Below are 9566 nucleotides of genomic sequence, written 5' to 3'. Positions count from 1 at the left end.
GTGTTTTTAAGTTTCTTTTAAGAAAGTGAAAATGAATGAAACAAAAGCGATCTTTTGTAATTTACCCAAAAATAAATGAAAATAAATAATGGACGCTTCAAACTTAAAAATTAAAAGTAAAACACAACCTAAGGGATCACTTTTTCATTCAAAACCATGTTATTTTATTTAGAAGGCTAAACATGCAACTTCATTGATGTTCTTTTCCAGTTACAAAACATAAAAGACCATTACTATAAATCCAAAATGCAGCTAATTATTCTTAGATTTTACATAATTATATTTTAAATGATCCTTATTTTTATTCAAAAGCATATTTATTTAGAAGGCCAAACATGATTGCGGTAATCCCCAAGAGCCCACAATGGGAAAGCATTCCTGTATGATGCATGGTGTAACATATTATTCTTGAAGAAAGTTCCACCCAGTCCCTGCAATTTTTCATGTGATCCAAAATTTACACACATATACACAAAGCAATTTTAGTATATGATGAGTGTGCTATATATGTATGGTTACCTGCTGGGGGAAACCACCGTTTGGCAGCTGAGAATTTATCAACAATTTTGCAGCTCGATGCAGAGGTGTAGCCGTGTAGGGTCCCGCTCAGCCTATTCAGAAGCATATTTGTATATGTATGGTGATTATGAAAATCTACATAGTAATATATATGTATAGTCTCTTTGCTTATTTAGAATTGTAAAATCATTGTTTATTGCATGTAAAGCATACCTGACCACTAATAATTAAACCCATCAAAGCCTGTGCAGTATTTACCAGATTTGATTCTTTTCCTTTGATGGGTATATATACCTTTTTATGAATAAGAAAAATTACAAATAAAATTAAAATATGTGTATATAATGAATAAAAGAATAAGCTATCTTAAATACCATTACCTTTCTGGGATTCGAAAGATAGCTCTCCCCCCAACCACCATCTTCTCTTTGGGTTTTAAGCAAAAAATCAACTCCTTTACGAATAGCTAAGCAATTTTTGTAATTCTTCCCAGCAGCCTTAAGGCCTAATAGTGCAAACCATGTGGCGTAAAAGAAGCAATGTCCCCAACTTCCATACCTATGATGCATACGTGGGAATTATATATGCTTGTCGTTATGGTTAAAACCCACCAAAAATTATTTGAAAGAAAAAAATCATAAGGGCTCGTTTATTCATTACCAAGAACCATCTAGGTATTGTATTTCTTCAAGGAACTTTGCAGCTTTTTTGATGCTATTGTCAGTCTCTTTTGTTCTATGTTCTGGATATAATTTTGTGGCAAGAACTAGTGCCTGCATGACAGATGATGTGCATTCTACGTGCCTGAATTTTACACAAAAATGAAAACGATTCTCATCAATATAAAATTTAGGTTTTTCCATTATATGGAATAACTAATGAAATTAATTAAAGATAAAAATAAGAATCTTACTCATGTTCGACGATTACATCCTCAAGAAACTCAATTGGATTCAACCACTAAAAAGAGAGTTGAAAGTGGAAAAATGTTTTTATTTAAGTCGTAGCAGGTTAGATATATTAAGATTAGTACACATTTCAAAATAGATTATGGTTATTACCTCCCACCAAAAACTACCTCCTGCTGGCTCCCAAGGTGGATAACCACCATTTTTACTCTGTAATAATTTATATAAAATATTTATTTAGTACACTAAAAAATTATTTACGTCGTTGAGATCGATTCTTATGTATATAGATTATTTCTAATAAAGTAATTGACTATAAATCAACAGTACAAGAGTTGATTTAAGCTCAACCACTCACTATATATGCTAGTTTTAAACTGTTGCATTCCTCGTACAATTTTTCTATATTCCTCTTCTACTAAGCATTCCAATACGTAAGACGATGCATGAATGTTACCTGTAAAGACAGAAGCAAATGGACAGTGTCAAAAATATGCTCTTTTTCCATTTTCTTTCCAACCATTTCTGGTGCCATCATTGTAAAATATAGGCAACACTGCAAAACAATTAACACATTGTTAAGCAATAATTTTTGTTTCATAATCAAAGTCTCACGTTTAATCAAACCAAATAAAACTACCTTGAAAGCTTCTGCAGTACATTCAGAGACTTGCCATCCATGATCTCGATCAGAAAATGTCCATGATCCTTTAGAAATGTGTCTAAACATTCTTTTAAAATCTCCTGGAGGATTATCCCTAACCTTAAAATTTCAACTAAGGCATCAATATGTGGTGAAAATCGAAGTAGTTAAGAATCTCTATATACAAGGTTTACGGTTTTATGGTTTGGCGTTTAAGAAACCTGTGAGTTCTTGAGAAAGTTGTGCCCCTTTATTAAAGTAAGTCCAATTTCATCGAATAAATTGCTAGCAAGCAAAGCTTGGAGAAAAAAAACTAGCATCCCAAACTTGATTCCAGAGCTCTGCATGGTGAAATATTGAAAATATACATGCTAGTTAACTAAGATAATAATGAACAATTAAAGTCTTAATATTTTAATAAAAGTTTAACTTAATTTTAGTGTTAAATAATCAACAAACGTGCATCTTCATTCCATCTTCTGCAACCCACAATTAATCAACAACCCTTGCAAGATGCTTTTTAAAATAGATTCCATTTGGATCTTCTACCCAACAAGCAAGCATACATAAACTCTGCCCAATGTATTATTTAATTGTTGAATAATAATCAAGTCTTAACTAATTAAATAATTAGAAAGCGTTATATAATATATTAAAAAATACTATTCAAAATTAATTCTAAAACCTTTTCCACACATCCAATGGTAATATAGCGACTGCTTTCATCTTCATAATGAATGTGATCCATTGTTAATTTAAGAGCTTTTTCTCTCAACTTATTGAAGGGCCAACGATTGAGGAGAGGCTCTACAAATGTGTAGAGACTATCCCAAAGCAATATTTGAAGCAATGTATGAGGATAGTGGAGATCTTCCTACATGCAACATCATAAATAGTTGTCATTCACACTTTCTCTGATTAACAAGATATATATATTATGATTATCAGTTTACCTTTGCACATAAATGTCGCTTTTTATTCCAATTGATTTCATTATAAGGTTCAGTGTGGAGTTCTTCTCTTAACTGTGAAATGAGATGTGTGATTGGACCCACAAATTGCCTTCCATACAAATACGACATTGGCATATAAACTAATCGACAATAACACATCATCTTTGCTGCATTGCAATAATATTGTTTGTTTTTGTTAATGGTTTCCAAGGTAAGTAATAACAACGCTGCAACAAATTGCATAGCCACACCAGCACACAAAACAACCTGCAACTGATCATAAACACATAAACATTGCAAACCTGGATGAACGGGAAAATAAGAAGGGAGTAGCCAAAACTCTGGGGGCATTGGATTGCAGCCAGACCATTCATAAATACCCATTATCTACATTAAAGAAATATATATGAAACCATGTTTTAATGTGTAGAGATTAAGTTGGTGGTAAATAAAAGAAATATTTCATACTGCAAGCCAAGTCTTTCCCCAAGAAGAAATGGACGTAACACCCCCTCGATCTAGAATCCATTTTCGACCTCTCTCGCAAGCATTATTGAGGCCACCATCAGGTTCCACTCCCAGTAAACGCATACAAATGTAGTTGAGAGCTGTGCCAAACATTGAATTATGACCTCCTACGTATAATCCCCAACCCCCATCATTGTTCTGAATGATTTAAAACAAGATTTTATTACAAATTGGATAAAGATTTAATATTACTTTGGAATCTGAAGAACAAAGACAATCCTTCCTTTATACAGAAAAAATGTTCCAAATTTATTACCTGTTGACAGTAAATGTAATGGAGAATTTCTTTGCGATGCTCTGCAGTGAATATAGTATTAAGATGACCTGTGATGTACAAACACATTACCTGCATTGTAAAATATTAGTGAGTTTCATGCTAGGGAAACTAGAAGAAATATATGAACGAAAGATAAGGAACTAGAGCATATACCAAAGGAGGCATAAAGTACATGGGGCCAGACTGCTCAGAAGGCCAATGGCCATGTTCTGATTGCAGAGCTGAAACTAGGCGCACAGTTCTCCTCAGTGCTGCTGTTGTATCTTCACATGTCACTTCCTTGCTATCCTCTATCTTTGGTTGGGGGATCGTTTGCTTCATATTATTCTCTCTTATAAACTGTATCCATTAAACATGGTTAGTTATAAACAGAATTAATCATTTTGACTAAATAATCTAACTAAAATAAAATCTAAATTCAAAAATATTTAATTTTGTTTATGAAAACAAATGGGTTCTATCAGCCGTTGTCAATTTATTCCTTCTTGACGCCGGCCAGAATAACGATTATCCTGCAGGCTCGTTCTAACGGATGAATCACAGGAGAAAATTCGCCCAAAAAAACTAGAGAAAAAGTCTCTAGGGTTTGTTAGAATATTATAAAATCCAAAACATCCCAAAATCAGTTCACAAGCCAGACTGTTATAGCCAAAAATATTCTTTATTCGAATTTTTCCAAAAATAGCAAAATCCTGAAAATCACTCTAAATTAAAATTTGAAATAAAATAAGCAAACTGCAAAAAATCTGGCCTAAATCTGATTTAAATTGACTTCCTAACTGATAAGCGAAATATTACCATAAATAGTAAAAATAAATAAAACTAGTGATTCGGATGGGAAAACGGTAGAATTTGAGGTCGAAAAAAAGGCCACATGGAGCCACCTATAGCCAAAGTTATGGCCAAAAGACTGAAACGCACTCAAAACGGCCCCAATGAGGAACATATCACCATCAACTCCCACCTTTGCGCTGATCTACCAACTCATGGTATCTCGGCGCCATCAAAGTACAATCTGACAGCTCAGCATCATTTGTCTCGGTTCCCCCTGCATCACTATCACTTCTGGTTTGGGTAAAGAGTCGTAGTTGGTGTAAGGAAGGTCATTAGCCGGTGGTTTTCTGTAGAATTGGGAGAAGAAAGACAATGTGGGAGATAAGATGGGTGATATAGGTGAGAGCGAGGAAGGATCCTCTTTCAGTATTTCCTCAAGGTATAAATAGCTGACTATAGGATGGTTTATGCCAGACCTATAATGACGATAACTATCTATAATCTGATTTAATAAAGATGGTTACAACCGTTACATGTTTTCTCTGGTAAATTATGTGGAATTGTCGAAAGCCCTATCGCGGGGTTATCTCCATATGGGGAGTGAGGGGTTTCAGGTGGATCATGGGCAAATGTGCTATTTTAAAAGGATATTTCTAGAGGATATCTCCGAAGGCATAATATTTTCCCCTTTGGTTGAGGGAATGTCATAAAGTGGTCTGATTCGGGGCTTATAGAAAATATATCGTCCCTCCCTTGATTTTTTCCAATATTGGAAGCATCTCTACGCTATCATTTTTAGGATAAAGATAGCTCATTTTCCTTTTTAGAAGAGATCGATCGATTGGTGGTATCATCTTTGCATTGATAAAGGCATCTCGATACCGAAACAGTGGCATCTCGACCCCTTGGATATAACATGTCATATTTAGTAAATTTAAATCCAAAAATGATTTAATAATATGTAAGTTATTTTTCTCTTACAGTTAATTTGATAAAAGAAAATTTAGAAAAATAGTAAATTAAAATTTTAATGAGTAAAATGACTTTTTTAGAAAATTCGAGGATCAGAAATGTCTTTAAACCTTTCCTTCACATATATATTTATATGCCCCATGTAACCCCCATCCGGTTAATAATATATATTAACATTAACCATGTAAATATATATATGTGAATGAATCGAATTTTTAAAAACAAGTCATTTTACACATTAAAATTTATATGGTTAACAGTAACTATATATAGGAGTGAGTGTGATGTGCTCCCAAACCTTGAGAGAATCAGGCTTCACGATTTTTTAACTATGTTAGTAAGAGGATTCACGTTTCTTCTCTCAAGGAAGTGTTTCAGGTCTATGGTGTTGTTTTGGATGTGTTCATTGCGTATAAGAGTTTGAAAAGAAAATTCGCGGACTCTACTTTTGTGTTCGTTAGGTTCAGTAATAGAGATGAAGTGAGCTTGGCGGTGAAAAGAGCTGATGGTAGGGTGTTGGATGGTTTCAAAATCAGAGTTTTCCACGACAATAATCCTGTAAGACTTTGCAAGAAGGTTGATGGTGTAAGCAGGTTTAATAAGTTTGGAAAGCCAATGGACGCTAGGTCGTTTAAAGAGGTGGAGGGAGGAGTGACGGTAACAGGTGGGTTTCCAGTTCAGAAGTATGTTGGTCAGCAAGCTGGGATTCATATTAGTTCTGCTGCAGGTGTTCATGTTAGGGTTGGTGATGACGGTGTAGCAAGGTTTCCTTCAAAGCTTTTTGTTGCCAAGGTATTGTTGGAAGTTCAGTCCGAAGGTTCCTTATCTGAGAAAGTCTGTATTATCGTTGAAGGTCGTTTAGTCTCTATTAAAGTTTTATCCGAGGTACAGGATGAGGCGAGAGTTCTTTTCGATGGAACTAAGGTGGATGGTGGTGTGGGTGTGCGGGTGTTGCAGAAGATTCAAATTCCTCACTTGTCAACGTGGATGGTGCTGCAGAAGGTGGTATCGTGGGGGGACTTGTTGAGAGAGAACAGGTTGAGGTGGTGTGTCAGAGGAGTGCCAATATCGATGGCTTTATGGAAGGTGGGTGGGAGCATGCAGATGGTATCGAGGACTGTAGGGATGCTTTTGCAGCAGGGTTTCAAGGTGTGCCCATATCTTCTTGTAATAGGCCACGTGAGCAGCATGTTTTCGATGATAGTGTTGGGTTTATTGTAATCAACAGGGATTTGGTTCAAGCTTGGTTGACTCAATCCATCCCCACCAGCTCTAGGCTCTTTGACGTGTCGATCGATGAGGTGCCTTCTCCCCTTATGTTGGATAAGGATCTATCAACTGCTAAGCGTGATTTTATTTCTGGGCAGTCTCCTAAGAGGCCTACTATCCTTCTGTCTACGGGCGCTGATAGTCGTTCCAAGGCAAAAAGGAGGAGGGTGAGTCGGATCAGTCTTAAAGCGTCGTTGAGGCTAATTTTTGGGAAGAGGAATTTTCATGTTCGAAGAGAGTGGGTTCGTGGGTCAAAGGATAGAACCAGTCGTAATCTTTTTGGAGACAGAGATAGAGTGTTATATGAGGGAGTTCAAGGTGATTCTATTGATGAGGAGATGGCTTTAGCGGCTGCTGTTGCTTTGGGGTGGAGTTTGCAAGGCTGAAAAGCGATCGTTTGCATAGGCTGTAATTCGTTGTTGTGTCCATTGCTGGCGGGAGTATGTCTGGGTTAATTACTTATGGCCAAGTTTGATTCCAATGGTGATTGATTTCGTCCGAAATCCAGAAGCGATTGTTCGTGTTGCATGCTAATGACGATCCTAGTGTCGTGTTATAGGTTCCTAGTGTTCCAGTTTACGGTGCTGTTCTTGGTTACTGCTACTGTTTTATGTCTGTTTTTTGTTGTTGGATTTATCAGTTTATTACCTAGTTCGGTATTGTACCTTGTCTATGTTCGGTGTCCGAACTTTGGTTGTTTTCCTCATGTTGTTAGGCGAGGGCTCTTTGTTATGTCGGATTGCTTGCTTGGTCTGTAATTCGATATTTACACTCCAATGACACTCTTTTTCCTCCGAGTAGGTTTAGGGAGATTTTTTAACAAGGACATTAGGGTATCTACTTTGTTATTCCTATTATATACAAAGTAACCTTTTACAAAAAACAATAACTATATATAGAGAGATCATTTTACACTATTATAACACATTAGTATAATTTTTATATGATTAACATTAATTTTTTTTCTTTTAAAAAGTTATGAAAAAAAAAGAAATGTATCAGGGTTGACAGCTTAAATTAAGGCAAAAGAAAAGCGCAACTGAAAATATATAAAAAACTTTTTTTTTTGGATAAGTAAATTTTTTTATTATCCAAAGAAGGTCACAGTACAATGAATCCAAACAAGGATAAAAACAAGCTAATTACAAAAAAATAAATATTATCCTATGCCCCAGTTAGTCATAAGTTGCATATTAACCAAATCAAGACTATTAGTATCTCTATTCCTAAGTTGAGCACTAACAATCTCCTTGATAGAAAAGAGCAAATCATCTATGGTTCTAACACGTCCTTGGAATAAACATCTATTTCTTTCTTCCCAAACATAGTAAATGAATGAGCACCAGATAATCTTCAATATGGTTGTAAGGAGAGATTTTCCTTTCCAAGCCGAGGATGCCCAAGCAAGAAAATAATCCCAAGACATATCAGGCTTAACCAAAAGAGAAAGATCAAGAATTCTATTTCAAAGTGCAGCAACCAAAGGACATTCAACAAACAAATGATTCCTCGTTTCAATGCCATCATTGCATAAGATGTAAGAGTCAACGGTAGTAATTCCTATACGAGTAAGTCTTTCTCTAGTAGGAAGACAATCGAAGACTGCAAGCCAAGTAATAATGCTAAATTTGGGAATATGTAGGGGATACCAGACAATCTTGTGCCAGAATATTTTTCATGCTTGATACATAGCTCTTCCCAAATGCTTTTAGAAGAAGAAAGTCCTAAATTAAGAATTGGAATGGCCTCAGATCTTAGTTTCAAAAGCCTGTTAAAACAATAGCTATAGGAGGGTTTATTCGACGTCTGTAAGAATTCTTTGGATTTAATTACATAAGTGTAAATCCAGGCTATCCAAAGAGATCCTTCACCAGCGATGAGAGAACGAATAAGTTGAATCATGCAGACCTTATTCCAAGTTTTAAGATCTTTTAATCCCAGCCCACCTTCAGGTTGTTCTTAAGCTAAAATATTAATTTTTTTAAATTTTTTTTCTGTTGCACTCCTTCGTAACCAAAAAATGTTAAAAAGTTAACATGAAGTTAACATTTTAAGTTGCGCTCAGCCGAAAATATTATATATATTTTTTAATATTTTTTATTGTAACTTTCCTTAATATTAAATTAGACTTCCATAAAAGAAACAAGTTGGACATACCTGCAATTGCCAGAGGAGATCAGAACTAGGCTGAACATTGTTACGATTGTTGTAGAAGTTGGTTCGAGCTTCTTCAACCTCAGCTCGCTCTTCAGCTATGCCTGCATTTGGATCGAACTCCCACGTTTGTCCTCCCAGAAACTTGTTTGTACTGAAAATGTAGGGATTATTCCCACCTTCCCCAACCTTAAGCCTCCACATTTTCTTTCCCACAAACTGAACCTTATTTCTATTTAATTTCTTGCCTATTTCATGAACAGAACCTCCACTTTATATAGAATTGACTTGACCCCAACTCTTTGCCATTAATTGTAGAGAGGAACAACTAGTATTTTAAAGAGAACACAAATAACACGTTGATCATTAAATACAAGGATAAACTACAAAAATGTCCCCATTTTAAAAATTTACAATACATAACCCAAACTTTTAAAATTTGTAGTACATAAATAGTCTGTAAACTTTTAATTCACTTTTATTACAGTCATTGTCATTAATAATCATCAAAAAAAAGATGATGTAATATTTTGAAGTCATCTTCCCCGTATAAAACCAATCAAATTATC

The 9566-nt window shown here is 35.2% G+C and overlaps 1 pseudogene; it reads right to left on the bottom strand.

Moving 5' to 3' along the window:
- Positions 1-267: 267 nt before the first annotated feature.
- On the bottom strand, positions 268-9201 carry LOC120168242 (annotated as a pseudogene).
- Between the last annotated feature and the right edge of the window lie 365 nt (positions 9202-9566).

This window comes from Hibiscus syriacus, unplaced genomic scaffold, assembly GCF_006381635.1.
Source record: "Hibiscus syriacus cultivar Baekdansim isolate YM2019G1 unplaced genomic scaffold, ASM638163v2 tig00003041_pilon, whole genome shotgun sequence".
Taxonomy (NCBI): Eukaryota; Viridiplantae; Streptophyta; class Magnoliopsida; order Malvales; family Malvaceae; genus Hibiscus; species Hibiscus syriacus.
The sequence above is the reverse complement of the archived record's forward strand: the minus strand, read 5'-3'. Positions and strand labels throughout refer to the sequence as shown.